Source organism: Dipodomys merriami, unplaced genomic scaffold (genome assembly GCF_024711535.1).
Source record: "Dipodomys merriami isolate MVZ:Mamm:240054 unplaced genomic scaffold, mDipMer1.0.p SCAF_14, whole genome shotgun sequence".
NCBI lineage: Eukaryota > Metazoa > Chordata > Mammalia > Rodentia > Heteromyidae > Dipodomys > Dipodomys merriami.
Window position 1 is genome coordinate 26,950,615 of NW_027202715.1, and position 19,354 is coordinate 26,969,968.

The 19,354-nt window shown below is 37.6% G+C and overlaps 1 long non-coding RNA gene across 1 annotated transcript in view; it reads left to right on the top strand.

Moving 5' to 3' along the window:
• The window catches only part of LOC138825769 (uncharacterized), a 143,387-nt gene extending 133,214 nt beyond the window's left edge, over window positions 1-10,173 (top strand). Inside the window, exon 3 of the long non-coding RNA XR_011371511.1 lies at window positions 10,029-10,173. This is a non-coding gene — a long non-coding RNA (uncharacterized lncRNA). The remainder of the gene's footprint in view (window positions 1-10,028) is intronic.
• The last annotated feature ends 9,181 nt before the right edge of the window (window positions 10,174-19,354 follow it).

A 19,354-nucleotide genomic window follows, 5' to 3' on the forward strand; every position in this document is an offset into this window, starting at 1 on the left:
ATCTGAGTGCTATGCCATTTTGAAACTTAGACAGAATATCATTAGAAATGATAAGTTCTTCCTGTGAGTTTGCTGACACAGAGACTTCAACACCTATGCTAAATCAAGAAGCAGCCTTCTGGAGCTCCAAGGAAAGGCAAGGATTGTCAGCCAATTTCTCTACAGGAATGGATAACTTGTGGTGGAGACTTCCTGATTGTTTTTTTAGAAATACCTTCACATTTTTTTTACTTCTTTCATATTTATTTCCATTTTGCTATTCACATGAGAATCACCATTAGTTAGTGATTTCCAATAGCTTGAAAAATAAAAATTCCTAGGGCTACAGGTGCACTAGAGTGTTTGCATAGCAATTATAAGACCCTGAATTCAAATCTCATTACCACCAAAAAAGAGTCTGGATAAGTAAGGACTCTTTTCAAAGATAAGAACTTCTAAATATCTCAAAATAGTAGTTGACTGTACTCTATAGTGATCATTGATTTAATTATATTGTTATTGAAACAATTGTTATCATATTGATTATACATTTTCTATTTCCATGTGAAATGTTGATTGTACACATCTGTGCAAGTATATCATTTGTTCTATCTACATAAGGATCTCTTGCAATAATTATTTACACTCCTTCTCTAACAGGGTCAAGACATTTGGGACAGGTGACTTAGAATGACTTTTTTTTGTAAGGTCTGGTGTTTGAATTCAGAAGGCCAAGGCTTCCAGAAGTATAGATTCAGCTTCCGGTTTCCATGTCCCTTCTATAAGTAAAAAGAGACCTAACCAGTAATCAACGACCTTGGCATAAGACTGACTACCAATATGGTAACATTTATCACAGCTTCCAGAAAGTGAATATGAAACATACAAACTCAAGGCATATACTATAGATTAAAGGCATCTGCCCCTCCCCCCAAAAAGTGGGAAGTGTCAGTTTAAGGTGTGTCTTCCGAAGAGTAATGATGAATCTCATTAGAGACACAGGGTATGAAGGAATCATTTAGACCAAAAGATAATTTTTTTTCAAAAAGGAGAAATGTAATGCGAAGATCATTTCTGAAGTAGCATATTGGACACTGGCATTGTTTGGAGTTCATTCTATATACTCTGTGGACGACTCATCACTACCATGCTTTGAAGAGCACTTAATCTTCCTTTTAAGTCTTCCCTCCAAATTCATAGATGAGGCAGATGGGAATGAGTCATCCACTCAGAGACAGTAGACACAAAATTTTAACCTTAGGCTATATAGAATTTTGTATGAGCTTTGGAGCAATGAGCAGATTTTTTTTTTAATTTCCTGGAGCAGGTGTGGAGGTGTGGGTGGGGAGAGAAGCCAGGTGTACAGGAGACAGGTGAGTCAAAGGAGGACCAGAGAGGGAGGGTTTGGCTTCCATATTGGGACCTCTGAAGCTTCCTGTCCATCTCCACTGGGCATATAGGGAAGTCAATGAGAACCCCCAGATCCAGAAGTGGTCTTGCAACCCTGGACAAAGGTTTCTGTTGGGTTTTGCATAGGGTGTGGCTGGCCAGCCTTGGGGTACTCCCTCCTGGTGGGCTTCAGAGTCTGTGCCTGCCAGGGTCAGACCAGCTCCCGCATCTCCACCTTGGGCAGGGCCCAGGCCTGCATGGTGGGCGTGGGACTCTGAGGTCTGGTAGTACGATCATGTCTTGTGGGTTTTGTGGCATGTCTATGTGGAGGGTCAGGGGACTGTCCACAACTAAAAGGCTTAGGGTCGGCTGGGAATGTGGCTTAGTGGTAGAGTGCTTGCCTAACGTGCATGAAGCCCTGGGTTCCATTCCTCCATACCAAATAGACAGAAAAAAGCTAGAAGTGATGCTGTAGCTCAAGTGGTAGAGTGCTAGCCTTGAACAACTCAGGGACAGTGCCCAGGCCCTGAGTTCAAGCCCCAGGACTGACAAAAAGTAAAATAGGTTGGGGTTGGGAAGCAGTGGGTGGGTGTGGGGCTTTGTGGGGTTTTTTTAATTTTTAATTTTTTTATTATCTTTAAGTAGTTGTACAAAGAAGTTCCCATTCTACAAAACAGTATATGAGTACAAAGTATCTGACAACATTGTCACCCATCTCTCTCTTAACCCATCCCTTCTCTCACTTTTTTTTCTTTGAGATTAGGTGATTACATAAAGTTCACATATTTCACAGTATTGAGGGAAGAGTGATACTCAGAGTCACAAACACATTTTAATTTTTACAAGGCAAATTGTCATTATCATGGCCTGTACATTTGTGAATTCTATGTGCTTTGACATTACAAGTTATTTTTTCCACATCAGGTGATGTTTACATTTCTTTCCTTTTGCTTAGTGTGGGCTGTTCCCTCTTATTCTGTTCCTCCTCCTGGCTTCCCTCTGTTGCGTGCATATATCTACACCATATATGGTCCAGAACATGGAGTCATTTAGCAATGATATGACAAAATGGGTGGCTGCCCTTTGTTTCTTGAGTCCTGTTTGCCATATCTTCTTGTATTTTGGCTTTAGCGTCCACATATCAGGGAGACCATGTGCCATTTGTCTCTTTGTTCTTGGCTTACTTAGCTCAAAATAATCTGCTCTAGTTCCATCCATTTCCCCACAAATGCCATTATTTTGTCATTTCTAATGGCTGCATAATATCCCATTGGATATAGGTACCACCATTTTTGGATCCATTTATCTGTAGTGGGGCATCTGGGTTGTTTCCATATCTTGGCTATTGTGAACAGTGCTGCAATAAACATGGAGTTGCAGGTGTCTTTGTATCCTGGTTCCTGTTGCTCAGGGTAGATGTCTAAGAGTGGTATGGCTGGGTCATAGGAGAGGTCTATATTTAGCTTTCTGAGGTATCTCCAGACTGTTTTCCAAAGTGGTTGTATTAATGTACATTCCCATCAGCAATGCAGTAGGGTTTCGCTTTCTCCACATCCCCTCCAGCATTTGTCGTTGGCTGACTTGTGGATGTGGGCCATTCTGACTAGGGTAAGGTGGTATCTCAGAGTTGTCTTCATTTGCATTTCTTTTGCAGCCAGGGATGATGAACATTTCCTCATGTGTTTCTTTACCATTTTTATCTCTTCTTCTGAGAAGTCTCTCTTTAGTTCCCTTGCCCATTTCATGATTGCTTTGTTAGATTTGTGAGGGGTTAGTTTCTTGAGTTCCCTGTGTATAATGGATGTTAGCCCCTTGTCTGATATTTCCCAATTAGTTGGCTGTCTTTCTAGTTTGGTTGCTATTTCTTTGTCTTTTAAGGTAGTTCCATTTCTTTTAAGGTAGTCCCATTTGTCCAGTCTCTCTCCAATTTGTTGTGACTCTGCGACTCTGTTCAGGAAGTTCCTGCCTGTGCCTATAAGGTCAATTGTCTCTCCTACTCTGTCGTGCAGTAGTTTCAGAGTATCAGGTTTGATGTTAAGGTCTTTAATTCATCTTGAGTTGATGTTAGTGCATGGTGATAGGTTAGGATCCATTTTCATTTTTCTGCATGTGGCCACCCAGTTTTCCCAGCACCAATAGTTGAAGAGATTATGATTCTTCTACTGTATGTCTTTGGCTTCTTTGTCAAATATCAGCTGACTGTACATATGCAGCTTTATTTGTAGGTCCTCTAGACTGTCCCATTGGCCTTGGGGTTTCTTTTTGTACCAGTACCAAGCTGTCTTTGTTATTATGACTCTATAGTAGAGCTAGAAATTCGGTATCATGATCCCTCCTGGGTTGTTTCTTTTGCCTAGAATTGCTTTGGCTATTCTAGGTCTTTTGTTGTTCCATGTGAACATTTGCATTGTTTTCTCTATTTCAATAAAGTGTGTCATTGGGATTTTAATGGGAATTGCATTGAATGTGTATATCAATTTTGGCAGTATAGCCATTTTTATTATGTTAATTCTGCCTATCCAGGAAAAATGGGAGATCTTTCCATTTCCTGGTATCCTTTATGATTTCTTTTTTTAGGCTTTTACAGTTTTCATGAAATAGACCCTTTACATCTTTGGTAAGATTAATTCCTAGATACTTTTTTTGAGGTTATGATGAATGGGGTTGTTTCCTTGATTTCCCTTTCTGCTTGTACATTGTGGGTGTACAGAAAGGTGACTGATTATTGTGGGTTAATTTTGTATCCTGCTACTTTGCTGAAGTCGTTTATAAGCTCTAAGAATTTGGGGATGGAGCCTTTGGGATCCTTAAGGTACAAAATCATGTCATCTGCAAAAAGAGATAGTTTAACTTCTTCCTCCCCTTTGTGGATCCCTTTAATGTCTTTTTCCTGCCTGATTGCTTTGGGTAAGGATTCCAGAAATACATTGAATAGGAGTGGGGAGAGTGGGCAGCCTTGACTTGTTCTGGTTTTTAGGAGAATTGGTTGTAGTTTTTCCAAATTAAATATGATATTGGCCATTAGTCTGTCATGTAAGGCTTTTATTGTTCTAAGGAGTGTTCCTTCTATTCCAATTTTTTTCCAGAGCTTTTAACATGAATGAATGTTGTATTTTATCAAAAGTCTTTTCTGAGTCAATGGAGATAATTATGTGGTTCTTGACCTTGGATCTGTTGATGTGATGGATTACATTTATTGACTTATATATATTACACCATCCCTGCATCTCTGGGATGAAGCCTACTTGGTCATAATGTATGATTTTTTTAATATGTTTCTGGATTCCGTTGGCTAGAATTTTATTAAGGAACTTTGCATTTGTGTTCATCAAAGTCTGAAGTTCTCTTTTTTTTGTTAGATCTTTGCCTGGTTTGGGGATGAGTGTGATATTGGCTTCATAGAATGAGTTTGGGATAGCTCCCTCTGCTTTATTTCTCTGAAGAGCTTGAGGAACATGGGTATTAGTTCCTCTTTAAAGGTCTTATAAATTCCATAGTGAATCCTTCTGGTCCTGGGCTTTTCCTTGTTGGAAGGTTTCTGATTGTTTCCTCTATCTCATTGTAGGTTATTGATGTAGTTAATTGATTTATTTATTCTTGGTTCTGTTTGGGCAATTTGTATTTCTCTAGAAATTCATACATTTCTGCTAGGTTTTCCTTCCTTTGTGAGTATAGAGTTTGGAAATATTTCTTTATCATTTTTTGATGTCTTGGATGTTTGTTGTAATTTTTCCTGTGGCATCTTTGATCTTATTGATTTGGGTCTCCTCTCTTCTAATTTTTTAGTTAATCTTGCCAGTGGTTCATCAATTTTGTTGATTTTTTAAAAAAGAACAGCTTTTTGTTTTATTAATTTTATTTATAGTTTTCTTAGTTTCTATTTTGTTCATTTCAGCTCTTATTTTGGTTATCTCGCTCATCTAGAGACTTTAGGTTCAACTTTTTCTTGTCTCTAGCAGTTTTAGTTGCATCATGAGATTGTTTATTTGGTCTGTCTCTGTTTTCTTGATGTGCACACTGAGAGCAATAAACTTGCCCTTCAGGAATCCTTGTGCTGTGTCCCATAGGTTTCTTTGTGATATGTCTTCATTTTCATTGTATTGTAGGAACTTTTTAATTTCTTCTTTAATTTCTTCTGTGACCCATGTGTTGCTCATCAATGTACTGTTTAATTTCCATAGGTTTGAGTTTTTTCTACTGTATGCCTTGTTATTGAGAACTAGTTTTATTCCATTATGGTCAGACAAAATACAGGGGATTATGTAGATCTTCCTGTATTTGCTTAAATTCTTTGTATGAACTAAGATACGATCTCTATTAGAAAGAGTTTCATGGGCTGCTGAGAAGAATGTGTCATGGGTTGTTGGGTGAAAAACTAGGTATATGTCAGTTAAGTCTGTTTGAGATATGACATTATTTAATTCAGAGACGTCTTTGCCAATTCTTTGGTTAATGGACCTGTCCTTTGGTGAGAGTGGAGCATTAAAGTCTCCTAGTATTATTGTATTTGGATCCATCTGAGAGTATTTGCTTAACATATTTGGGTGAACTGATGTTTGGGGCATCTAGATTGACAATGGTGATGTTCTCTTCTTGGATTGTTCCCTGTATTATTATATAGTGACCTGCTTTGTCTTTTCTTTTTTTTCTTTTTTTTGTGTGTGTGTGGGGGTACGGTCGTTGGGCCTGAACTCTGGGCCTGGGCACTGTCCCTCAGCTCTTCAGCTCAAGGCTAGCGCTCTACCACTTGAGCCACAGCGCCACTTTCGGCTTTTTTTTTTTCATTTTGCTTATGTGGTGCTGAGGAATCGAACCCAGGGCCTCAGGCATGCAAGGCAAGTGCTCTACCACTGAGTCACCTTCCCAGCCCCCTTGTCTTTTCATAGTGATTTTAGTGTAAAGTTTATTTTATCATATATCATAATGGCAACTCCTGCCTTTTTGCTGGGGACATTTGCATGGTAGATCTTTCTCCATCCCTTCACTCGGAGTTTGCTTTTATCTTTGGCTGTGAGGTGGGTCTCTTGAAGACAGCAAATTGATGGAACTTGTTTTCTGATCCAATCTGCAGTTATTTTTCTTTTGATTGGTGAATTGACCCCATTAATATTTATGGTTATTATAGAGAGGTATATTGTATTTCCTGTCAATTTATACTTTCCTAAGCTTTTCTTCTTTCCTTCCCTCCTGTGTTTACTAAGCTGGTCTCCTAATGATATATATCTGGTCTGGATCCCTGTTTTTGTATGTTTTCTTCTGATTGTATTCCTGCTCTTAATATTCTTTGTAATGCTGGCTCATTGTTTATGAATTCATTGAATTTTTCTTTACTATTAAAAACTTTAGTTTCTCCCTCAAATATGAATGCTAGCTTTGCTGAATATACCAGTCTAGGTTGGCAGTTGTTGGTTCTCGGAGCTTGGATGCTACTTTCCCAGGCTTTCCTTGCATTCTGTGGAGAGATCTGCAGTGATTCTAATTTTTTTTCCATTGTAGTATAGCTCCTTCTTTGCTTTTGCTGCATGCAAGATTACTTCTTTATTACTAAAATCTAGCATTTTAACTATAATGTGTATTGCAGTGTTCCTCCTGGGATATTGCTTGTTATGTGTTCTGTAGGCCTCTGTTACGTAGGTAAGATTTTCTCTTTTAAGACTGGGGACGTTTTAAGTGATGATCTTATTGAATAAGAGTTGTATTCCTTTATGCTGGTATTCCTCCCCATCGTCCACCCCAATTATACGAAGGTTAAATTTCTTGGCACTGTCTGTTTGTTCTTGGTCTTCCTTTTGGCATGTTGTGAGTGTTTTTTCCATATCCGTAACTTTTTTTCCAGTGCCTGCATTTTGTCTTCAGTATCTGATATTCTATTTAACATTTTATTTATTCTATTAACTGTGGCTTCCACTGTGGTTTGCATGGAAGAAATTGAATTTTGCATGGAGGAGATTGAGCCATTTATAATTTCTATGTCATTCCTTAGGGTACTAATCTCATGTTTTAGCAAAGTGTATACTGTATCTATTTTTGTGTGTATTTCTTGTTTGAAGATCTGGATCTCTTTTGATAGCTCATTTATTTGTTCTTTAAATTTCTGATCTATTTCTCATTTTAATTCTTGAGTCATTGCCTCTATCATCTCTTGGATGTAGTATTTGTCTTCCATTTCTTTTTTGCTTCCACTGGTGTTCTCCCATGTGGTTGCTGGCCTTTGAGTCTGGTTTATTATCTTGGCTGTTGATGAGTTTTGTAATCTTTTGCTGTGATTTTCGCATGTGGATTCAGGGATTGTTGGAGACCAATTCCAGGCCCTGATTGTTTTGGTCACTAGGTGGCTACCTTTGCTTGGTTCTGGATTTGTTCCTGGATCAATTGATGTAGCTTGCTCTCAGCACTTGGCTGGTTGGGAGTATTTTACCTGGTCCGAGTTTCTGTTGTGGGAAGGGCTGCTTTCCAGAAGCTGGTCTGACTCACGTAGGGCTTACTCCTGTTAGTTTGCGGTGGGCAGACACACTCCACCCTCTGCTGGGGTGTGTACTCCGATCCTGACCAGTCAGGGGCAGGCAGTTAAGAGGGCTAGGGTTCCTGCTTATCCTGGTACTGGTTGGGAGCTGTCCAGCGGTGCTGTGGCAGATGGTTGATTTTGTGCACTGTAGGTTGCTGTTCAACACCACGTTCGTTCCATGTTCATTGAGATGATTGTGGGTTAGGCTGGATGGTGGTGCAGGCAGGGTCTGTGTTTCACAGTCTTTACCACTGTTTATGCTGTCTCATTTGATGTCGCGGGTCTGGGGATCCTCTTCACTGCTGCCCCACTCCGGGCTGGACTGCTTCTGTGGACCAGCGCAGGGAGGCACAGGGTCACCCTGCGCCATTCTGGGGTCCTTTGCTTCTGCTGGTGCCACCTCAGCCGCTGCTGCTGTTCCAGGCTTGGTTGCTTACACAGGCGAAGGCAAGTACAGAAAGGTGCTGTGTCATGCTGGGAGCCTTGGGTTGTTTGCTGCCACCACTGCTGTGGCCACTGCCCTAGGCAGGGCTGTGCTGTTCTGGCAGGCTGGTGTGGAAAGGCAGTGTGCTGAGAAGAACATTTTTAAATTAAGATAAACTTCAGAGTTGTAGTAGTCCTCTGAATCACAAGCATATATTGTTGAGACATTCAAGCACTAATTTGTAGAGTCTTATCTAAAATGTGGTTATCAGTACTTTATTATAGACCTCGGTTCAACATTGTTCATTTACTTTTTTAAAAAATGGAGTTAACTTGTATTTTTCATGTTCAAAAAGTGTTTGGTTTTTGATAATTGCTTTATTCTTGCTATAATCTTAACTATTGGAAGAATACTAACACAGAGATGTTATACTTATTGAGAGCAGAGACTTTAGAAGGACATTAAGGCTCAATAGTCCTTTTTCAGCCCTTAAACAGCATGTAAAGTAAGCCAAGCCATTCATCTGTTCTAAACTTCCATTTGCATATTTGTATGTGATATTACAAATTTGGAAGATAAAATGGCATCATTAATATAAAAATACATTGTCAAATAAGTGGTACTTGCTAAGTACTAATGAGGGTTCATTGCAGGTAATAACAGGACAAGAGGTGGTACCCCCACTCACCCAGCTAGTGAAAAACCTTTGTCTTTACTCAGATTTTTTCATTTGTCCTTGCTTTGTCCTTGAACAGAATTTTACCATATCAGTTTCTAACTTTTTTGTAATAGGTATAGCTACAGTAAACAAAAAATGACAGAGATAAAGCAAAACAAAACAGAGAGGCTGAGTTTACCTGCAAAAGCCTGGGCTGAGGGAAGAAAGGAAAGGTCACATATGCACAGTGTTATGTGAGAAAAGAACTTTGAGATCTGGCATGTGAAAGTTTCTGGAGCAGCTTTAGAGTCTGAAAAATTGGAAAGAAAGCAAAGCTATTTAAAAAGAATATAAATGGAATATATTTTCATGGTCTTTAAGAGCTATGTTTCTGTTGTCATTACTGTGATCTTGGAACTATGCTTTTCCTTAGAGCATCATGTATAGATAAAGCCATGTGAAGTCCTTGTTTGTACTTGATTTATGTACTTCTGAAATTATGAAGCAGTATTCCAATTACAGGTGCTGCAAACATGTTTGGACTGGTACAACTACTTTTCCTTCTGGCTTCCATTTGACCGTGAAGTCAGTTTATTCTTTTATCTTTACCACTAGGCTTTTCTTTACCAGCAACCACCCATATGATATTACTGGCATCAGGAAAAGAATATTGCCTCCGTATTTATTGCCACTGTATCAATATCAATAGGGGAAAGTGACTAGAAAAGGCAGAATATCACAACCATTCCTTCAACATCAGATTCTCTCTATGACAATGAGGTGCCAGTGGGTACCACTGTATTGGTATTAACCTAAAGTTACAGTCATGATTTCTCCTTGGAACCAAAAACTGAAGTTCTTCTTTGTGTACCTGCTCCATGTAATTATGTTGTCTTTTAGAACAAAATAACCTCTGTTAAAAAGTTCTGGGTAGTGATGAAAATCTTAAACTTGTATAGTAGTTAATATATTACCAGTAACTGTAGCTAGAAGAATAGATTATATTTTCATATGTCAACTATACAGTTGAAAGATAAATACCATTAATATGTTTCTTCTCTCCAACCCTTCAGATACACTTGGAAAAAAAACACATGGTTCCCGCTTTCACTATATTTGATGTCAGTATAACATGTAGAGGAGATGGGGACAAACAAGTCGTTTAAGGATTCAGGTGGACCTGTTGCAACAATGAGAAGTACAAAATGTCATGTCAAAACCAGCTTTACAATGTCGGTGTGGGGGGAGGAGGGGGGTATGATTGGGTGGGGGGGAGGGGGGAGGCTGGGAAGGGAGGTGAAGGGTAAACAAAGGAGGAGGCTGCAATGCTTGGTAAGAAATGTATGCATTATACTGCCCATGTAATTGTAACCCCTCTGTACAGTATGTTCTCAAATAAAATAAAATAAAATATAAAAAACACGTGGTTATTGTACTAGTCTCTAAATCACACTTGTATTACTCAATTAACCTCAAAACATTCAGACATTCAAACACTGCCTACCAATGGGAAATTTTATCATCACCAACATCTTCTGTTTTCCCTTATCAAGCTCACTAATGCCCTGCTAAAACCAATGCTTAAGGAAAGATCCTAAGCTGTCTTGGGATAATAAACATTTTCCACACAGGAACAAAATGATTTGATGTTATTACATATTAAACCTTAGGAATATTTACCTTTCCATAGAAATGTACAAGTAAAATAACCCAAACCAGCCCATTCTACCCAAAGAACTTCAAGCTGTTTTCCAAACTAATGCTCTCTATTGTACAAGGACTTCTAACACCAAGGACTTTGTTGTGCTTGTTATAAATAAATAAGTCAGTGGATAATCATAAAATACTTCTTGGCAGTAACTAGATCAAGAAGATCAGTGATGGCCGGCCTAAGCCAGCTATATATTTTATGGCTTTTTTTTAAATGAAGCAGGGAAGGGAGCTTATCAGCATTTTGTCTTTCACGATCAAATGAAAGGAAACAGGAGAAAGAACAGGAAAAGAACTTAGGGTACCTAGTGTTAGGGGAAGGAAGAAAGAAGAGAGTTAATAAAAGCTGAGGAAGGACTAACAGCCCATCAGAAGGCAAGTAGTCAGAGGATAATACAGCATTTAGCTTAGGGCAGAAACTTTCAGTTTGATGTTGTCCTTAAGGAAAGCCTGAAGAAAGATTTTTGTGCCAATGTGACCTTGACAGGCATAGAGATGGATCAGAGCTTTGGTATCTGGGTGAAAACATGGATGAGAAACCAAGAAGGAGCTAAGAAATAGTTTGGCTAGTGATTGCAGATAGCACATAATCAGGTCCAGGTCATGATTATTATAATTATCATGATTATTATAATTTTTGACCAATCCTGGTCACTATAGGACTTCCTTCTTAAATATGGGAATCTACTGCTGACTTAATGAAAAAGCTGGCATTTGCAAAGGGAGTATGAAAATTTATTCTGATTTAATAAGGACTTAAGCAAGCTGAAGTAAAATGAAGGTTCAGTGTTCTAAATTAAATTAGACATCTTATTAATACAGTTAGAGGCCACTAGACAGGATGGTTATTATTATTTCAAAGGAAAGGAATGGAAAAGAAGCAATGTCCTGATAACCTGCCTTTTATCTGCAACGTCATAGCAGGGCCAGGAAGATGGGAACTTGGACAGAAAATGGTAACAGATAATAGGGCTGACCTGTATAGTTAGTGTGTTATCAAGTAGTGCACCAAGCAAGAACCTCATTTATTACAGGGTGTAACCATCCTTCATGCAACAATAACTCTGCCTGGCATAAAACAAATAGTGGGACTCAAGTGACCTTGTTCCTTGAAGCAAAACTAAACTCTGGCCTCAAGACATCCTCACTAGCTTTAGTCCATCTTCTAACAATTGCTTCTCATCTCAGCCTTTGCAGTTCATACCTTTCACTTCATCATCTAAAATCTTACCAATTTCATTGTCTTAAAAAAACAGAAAGTATTCAGGCCTCTATAATCTTAGCTACTCAGGAAGCTGAGATCTGAGGATCACAGTTCAATGCCAGCCTGGGCAGAAAAGTCCTTGAAACTCTTATCTCCAAAAAACTAGTCAGAAAAAGCCAGAAGTGGTGCTATGGCTCAAGTGATAGAGCACTAGCCTTGAACACAAAGAGGCTCAGGGACAGCACTCAGGCCCCGAGTTCAAGCCCCAGGACTGGCAAAGCAAACAAAAAACAAAAGTTCATAGAAACCTTCTCTTTTTAAAAGAATTTCTTTTAAAGCCAGAAGCTCATCTTTGTTCCTTTTTTGAGTTTTCCATGATAAGCTAATAAGAAAAACCTCACAAAATCATAGGGATCCTGAAGTTTAATTTTTATAAATTATCTATAAAAGAATACATATTTGTTTCATTATAGAAGTAAGTATTCCAATATTTAACTCTTGTATTTTGACTAAGTCATAGGAGAGTATTCAAAGTAATGTTAGCGATGTGGTAATAAACACATTTAATCAGTAGTTTGCAAAACTTTGAAGGAAAGAAAAGGACTCAGAACTACTGGAAAATTATTAATGACCATAAATAAGACAAAACTTGGAAATAAAATAAAATTAAATCTTTGTTATTTAACACCTGAGAGTGTTTTACTTTAAAAAAATAAAAAGGAAAGACATGAAAACAAAGAGCTAAATAGACAATGCAAGTAATTTTTTGTAAAAGACAGCAATTAACTTTTACAAAGAAAATATCATAAGGATATAATAGGAATCTACCAACACTTCATGTGAGAATTCTACTTTCTTGGATCCAAGGTTTCAAGGAAGAATTAGTTCTTCCTTCTGTGAGCCAGATTTGAATTCAATCGCATTGTTCTAGGGTACAGTTTCTTCCTTATAATTCTACCAGAAATGAAGAAAAGGGATCGCTGGAGTGTGACTGCATTTTTTGTTAAAGAATAACCAGTTGTCTTTAGAATAATTGTCTAACACTGGACTAACTTCATGGGTATTTAGCTGGTTCAGCCACTTAGAGTCCTTAAGTTAGAAGGGCCCTCTGGCTGGTTTACTTATCTACTGTCTTCAATGTGAATTTATTACTAAAAATTGTTTTAACAAGAGACTGACATTTCCATTAACATAAGCCCCAGAACTTATGAAGCAGGTAATGCCTTTGTACCACCTTGCCATTGCTTCCTTATCTATAAAGTCAGGATTGGAAGATCCCTCAGCATGCTTTCAGCTCCAGACTGTGATGAGACCCATGCTTCAGGGTTGTGTGACATTTAGGGACCACAGTGCCACCATGGCTATGATGAGATTTCTCCAGGAATCAATTTCTAAGACATATTATTTTCCTTAAATTGACTCTTTCCTGATACTACTAACTAAAGGACCCTAATGCTGAGGATTGCCCAGCCCCCTCTTTCTCCTATCTTGGCCAAAATCCTGCATTACCTGTTGCTAACTCTTGATGCAAACAAACACTCCAAAACTGAGTCGCTTAGGGCAATATCATTTATTTTGTTCACAGGTCCACAGTGCTAATTCTGTTGATCTTGCTCAGAACTGGAAGGATATTTTTCTTTCTCAGCTGACTATGTGTTTAACATTTTGAAAGGCCTTAGCCAATCACCTCTTCCTGTGATCCCCACATCTCTCCAGCAGGCTAGTTCTGCCTTGCCAAAATCAAGAGACAAAAGATGAAACGGAAATGAGGTTTTTAAGGTATAATCCATGCTATACCACTCCTGCTGCATTCTACCAACCAAAGCTATTATAAAGCTGTCCCCGATTTTGTAATGAAGGAAATAGATCTTGATGGGACATCTTGAATAGAATTCCTCATGGGAAAGGTTACAAAGCATATTCTAAAGTGTCTGTTTACCAAAAGAGGAAGAAATGGAGCCAATAATGTAATAAAATAGCCCCATTCACATTGATCAGAAGTTCTGCTTGTTATATATACTCCATCTCAGCAACACATTGCTGTGGGAGCCTAAGCAACTCACTCCAAAATCCTAACATTGTGTCCTCAGGGTAAATGAGGGAATCTAGCCAGATTAGCCTTGACACCCCTTCTACTCTGACAGGCTGCTCTATTCCAACCTTCTCCTCTGGATGAGATAGCCTGTTTCTGCTTTCTACACACATCAAATCCAAGTAGACCATGGAAATTGATTTAACATACTTTGATCATTGCAGCTTGGTCAGACCCTGAAAACCAAAATCTATAAAACAACTTAAGCTTCTTCCCTTGAGCTTAAGCTTTTCTGTCATGTCAGAAACCCTTTGCAACATTCACAGGGGGAGCAAATCATGAATCTCCCCTATCCAGTGTCTGTAGCTCTATAGCTCCTTTGTCTCTGTAGAGCAGAATACTTTTTTATTTGAAGGCTGTCTGTACTACCCCAACCCTACCACTGGATTGCATTGATCAGGCACAGTTAAATCCAAAACATACTAGTATGGCTCACTGTAGGCCTCTGAGCAGGAGCAGTGTTCTTTTCAATAAATGAGAAGGACAGTGTATTCTTACTAAAGTCTGAGAGGTCCTGTCAGATTTATGCTTGCTGATTAAAATGGCTTTTAAAAGAAGTAACTATAAATATTCACTCCAGAATTAGGTCTAGTCAGTCAAGTCTTTGCCAAGCTGGACAATTTTAATGTCACTACATAATTGTTTAATTTTCCTTTGTTGGATGTGGTTTGATCTTTGTAACTCACAATGTTGGACTTTCACCTAGTAAGCTCTCTGATAGAGCTATATATGGATTCAGATCTTGTTTTGTCTTGTTTCTAAGAAAATCATTAAAGTACAAGAACTAGTGCTACAAGGACCTACAACATATGGGACCAGAAGATACACCAGAGAAAAGGACAGGCATTCTGTATGTGGCTTGCCAGGCCCATGCAATAGATGCTTTTGCCACTGAATCGGGGAATGGGAGTTAAATTTGGTTTCTATCATTGTACTTTAAACTGAAAACTGCTTCTTAGGCTGCCAGATATGCCTTTTGTTTTGCACATTCGTTTGTGTTTCACTGGATCCAAAATAAACCTGTCTCCTCAAATCAGGAAATCTTCCACTAAGCCAAAAAGAAATAAGAAAAAAAATGAGGGGTGATAAAAGAGGAACAGACAATCTATCTTTCACTGGCTGGCATGCCATTTCCTTTTCAGTGGTTTTTGTCTTTTTACTGCAGGAGTTCATGTTGGCATTAAGGTGGAGCAACTCTATTGGTTCCTTAGTCCTCAAGGTGACCTTGGAAGGTTATTGATGTTGGATCCTTATGTCCACTTAGAGCAGTGCCTTTTTCTAAGAATTACAGTGTTCTGTGAATCAATGCTTTGGATATATTTCTCCAATAATTAGACATAAAAAAGAGAATCTCTGAAGATCCTAGAGCTGGCCTGTTAGGATACATCTGTGGGAAATTGTAGAAATGTCAGCTAGGTACAATCTCACATTTGCAAGAGTCTTCCTATTTTCACTTCATGCCTAGAAATTGGTTATAATTTACTTTCTTAACATTTCTAGGTGGGCAGTTCAATAATATTAAATATAACCACACTGTTATACAACAGATCTCTGCAAGTTTCTCATCAAATAAAATTGAAAGTTACCCCATGAACATCAGTTCTTCATTTCTCCCTTCTCATAAACTATTTTTTTTTGTAAACTAGACCAAAGTAATATTTTGGTCATGTTTTTCTTCTTCATTATTCTTTTTCCATTTTCTCTCCCTTCTCATGGTATCATACTTTACACTGCTCTGGTCTAAGCCAACAGCAAAAAAAAAACCCTGAAAATTCTAAGGCCTCAAGATATTACCTTCCCTATGGAGTCTGTGAAACACAAACTGAAGAATGGTTTGCCCACACAAGAAAATCAGGAAAAGATTATTTCTAAGCTGAAATTTATCTGTAAAATGAAGATGATAAGAATGTTCACGATATACATTAAGAGTGAGAATTAAGGTATAATATTGGAAATTAATTTGTATACTTTTTCTGAGTTCAGGAAAGCTCGGGATATATAGCATTATTTAATTGAAAAGTCAACTGTGCCCAAGCAAAATTCTTACTCTGTCATTAAACCACATTGTTGAGGCCAGAATTCTGGCACAGAGATTGAGTCATTCTTACAAAGCATCACGAGGGTAAACCTACACATGTCTAGTCTAGAAAAACTGTCGGAGGACCTTACCTACCAAGTGAAATTTCTTTTTCTTGGCACAATGCATCCCTTGAAGATGATATAGAATGAAAGTGTGTTGTGGCCTGGAGCACAGTTGGCTAATCTTAAAATTGGCATTGTCATTGGCTTGCATTATTGTAAAATAATTATGGTATAATTCTATTTAAATGACTTTTTTATTGGTTTGTGCTGTATAGCAGCATCACCATGCTCCACCCTGTGAGAACACAAGAATTATTTCTCCTTGGATTTCATGTCCCCAAGATGAGTCAGTAACTATAGTAAGGATCAGTTCCACTAAATGTCCTGCTGCTCTGTTGTCTGATTTTGGTAAAATCAAGAGGTTCCTATCTTATTTCCAAAGCGTTCTGGGCACACTGAAGTAGGAATACCTGCAATTTATAGCTCAATGAATTATATAACATACTGTAATAGGTGAATTATATAACATCACTATGATTAGACTTATTCATCAAATTAGTTGAAGTGCTATTATACTTCCAAAATTACCTACTAAAGGTTAGCTATTTGTATTATGTTACAATATCACCTGGACTAGATTTAGATCCTCTCCTCTATTATATTTCTCAGGCCACAAAGGTTAGTCCATATGACAAATCTAGCCCATCACTTTTTTTACATTTCAAGGTATTTGAACATATATGTAAATGTTACTTTGTATATAATTCATGGCTGCTCTCTCATGCCATAATGGAAGAACTGTGGAACTGTGTGACAGTGCAGTCTAAGTTCTGAAACCAGAAATAATAGGAAGTCAAGATGTTCTTCCTTAGCTAGAAAACATTTGGGAAGTTATTACAACCTGACCTTAAAAGGCTTTATCTGTAAAATGGAGGTGATAAAAATGCCTACATTATATATGAGTCGTGAGGACTAAAAAACTTTATATTCAAGCCCTATGTAAGCATTCATATTCTATAAGAAATTATTGTTCCATTCATGTAGCAGATATAACACTACATAAAGAAGATGCAGAATAGAATAAAAAAGAAATAATAAAATAAAAACTAAAACAACAGCACAGTTTCTATTCTTATGAAGCGTATCAATTAACGGAAAAGCAGGCTACTTGAGTAATTAAGAAAATTGTATTTTAATTAATCAATATCATTATCAATTTTTAAGATACCTACTTTTAATTATGAAACTACCTATATACTTTATATTTATGCTTTAGTTTAGCTGAATCAAAAATACTAAGTTGGGAAGTGGCATTGTAGCTCAAGTGGTAGAGTGCTAGCTTTGAGCTAAAGAGCTGAGGGACAGCGCCCAGGCCCAGAGTTCAAGCCCCATGACTGACCAAAAAAAAAAAATGCCAAGTTGGTTATTTGTTTTTCTTCAAATAACAAAACAGGTAGTCCTTCAAAAGAGACACATTCACAGAGTTAGTCAAGTTGTCTGGTGAAAGCACCACATACAGAAATGCCCATAGGATGATTTAAGCTCTGTGCATTTACCAAACAAATTCAGCCAAGCTAAACTTAGTTACCCTGTGAGGAAAAAAGATATCAGACTACATACAAACACAAGCAGAGAATAATATGCTTTCTCTCTCTGTTTTTAATCTTCTTTTAAAAAAATTAGATAGCATTCCTTTCTGGAAAATTACAAAGATAAGCACATAAAGCTAATTTGACTAAACATGCTCACCCTTAAATCACATTTCAATTGAATGATAAAGAATTGCTTGTTAGTTCTAATTCTAAGCCAGTGTTCCATGATACTTTTATATGTCAATTTTCTAAAATAAAACACACATTTAGAATACATGACTCTATAGTAATTTTGTATTAAGTTTCTTGTCTGTACTGTAGAAAGACTAATAATGTGTTCAAATTTTATAATTTAGCATATTTACAAATTTCCCTATTAAAAGGGTATCACTCTCCTTAAAAAAATGTTCAGATGCTCATCAGTCTAGAGGCATGTCTCCTAAGTCAGTCATCTGACCATGGGTTTTATCCCTGGTGCACAAAAGGGACATTTAGTACTAAAGCAGTAAATGAAAACTAGATGCTGTTGTCAAATTGTCAGCCATTGTGCTCATATTAATAACTACTGCAGCTGTCTGACGCTCAAATTAGCATCTTTGAAATAAGTTAAACACTTTCAGCACTATTTAGAGCTATTTCAAAGAGAACAACAGAAGTTTATGTTGAGGTCTTTTGCTAGATGGCCTTTGAAATGAAACTCTCTTTAGAAACTTCAACTCTGGTTTTTTAGAGATGCCATGATAGGATTACCTAATAAATCTTCAATTTCAATGAAATAAATATTACAAAGCTGGACTCCATAGGCACATTAACTTATGTACCCATACAAACTCATGTAACTCATTGGAATCTCAAAACAGAAGAGTTCTTTCCCTAGAACTGGAATATGTTCACTCATCCAGATAACCCAGAGTAATATTACTTTGGGCTGTTCACCCTGGAAGAGAATAACACCGTCCAGCCAAGACGACTATTTAGGTTAGAGACATGTGAGTGCATCTCTCTGAATCTTTTATGTCAATGAAGAGGATCAGCATCCCTTCAAAGAAACTACTTAAATGTAGTTGGATTGAAGAATAATGAATCTATATTGAGATTTAAGTTAATCTATAACTTTATGTAGAATAGTTGGTAATGTGTAAGTCATTGTGTCACCTGTCCAGGAGGGGCCTGACAGTATGGACTTCAAGTGGTACTATTTAGATTCTTCTTGGGATTTTTATATGGAATAATTTCTGTGTTAAATTTCTGAATCATTTGTAGTAAGTGGAATGTGCCTATAAATCTACAAGTAAACACGTTGGATGGTAAAAAGAATGACACTGATAAATTATTCAGGTCTCTAGGCATTCACACACAGTGAGACCAAAGGAGAATATTCTTAGGAGAGGATCACAAAGGCACATACCTATGTGCATCCGATCTTATAAAATAATACTTTTTGAAATGAACCCCAGGAAATAGAAACAAGAGGTTTCTTTTTCTTTGTTGCTGTTTTTGTTTTCTGTACCTTTTGTCTTGTTTGTTCTTTTATCCATCATTGTCACACAGAAATGGTGTGTCAAATTGTGAACAAATGTAACAGTGATAACTCACTAGTCACTAGGTGACAATGAACTGTACAATTGTGGATGGGTACGGGAGGGAAAAACTAGGAGAGGACAAGGGAAAGGGTGACATTGTTCAAAACAAAATGTCCTCTGACTCACAGAACCATAA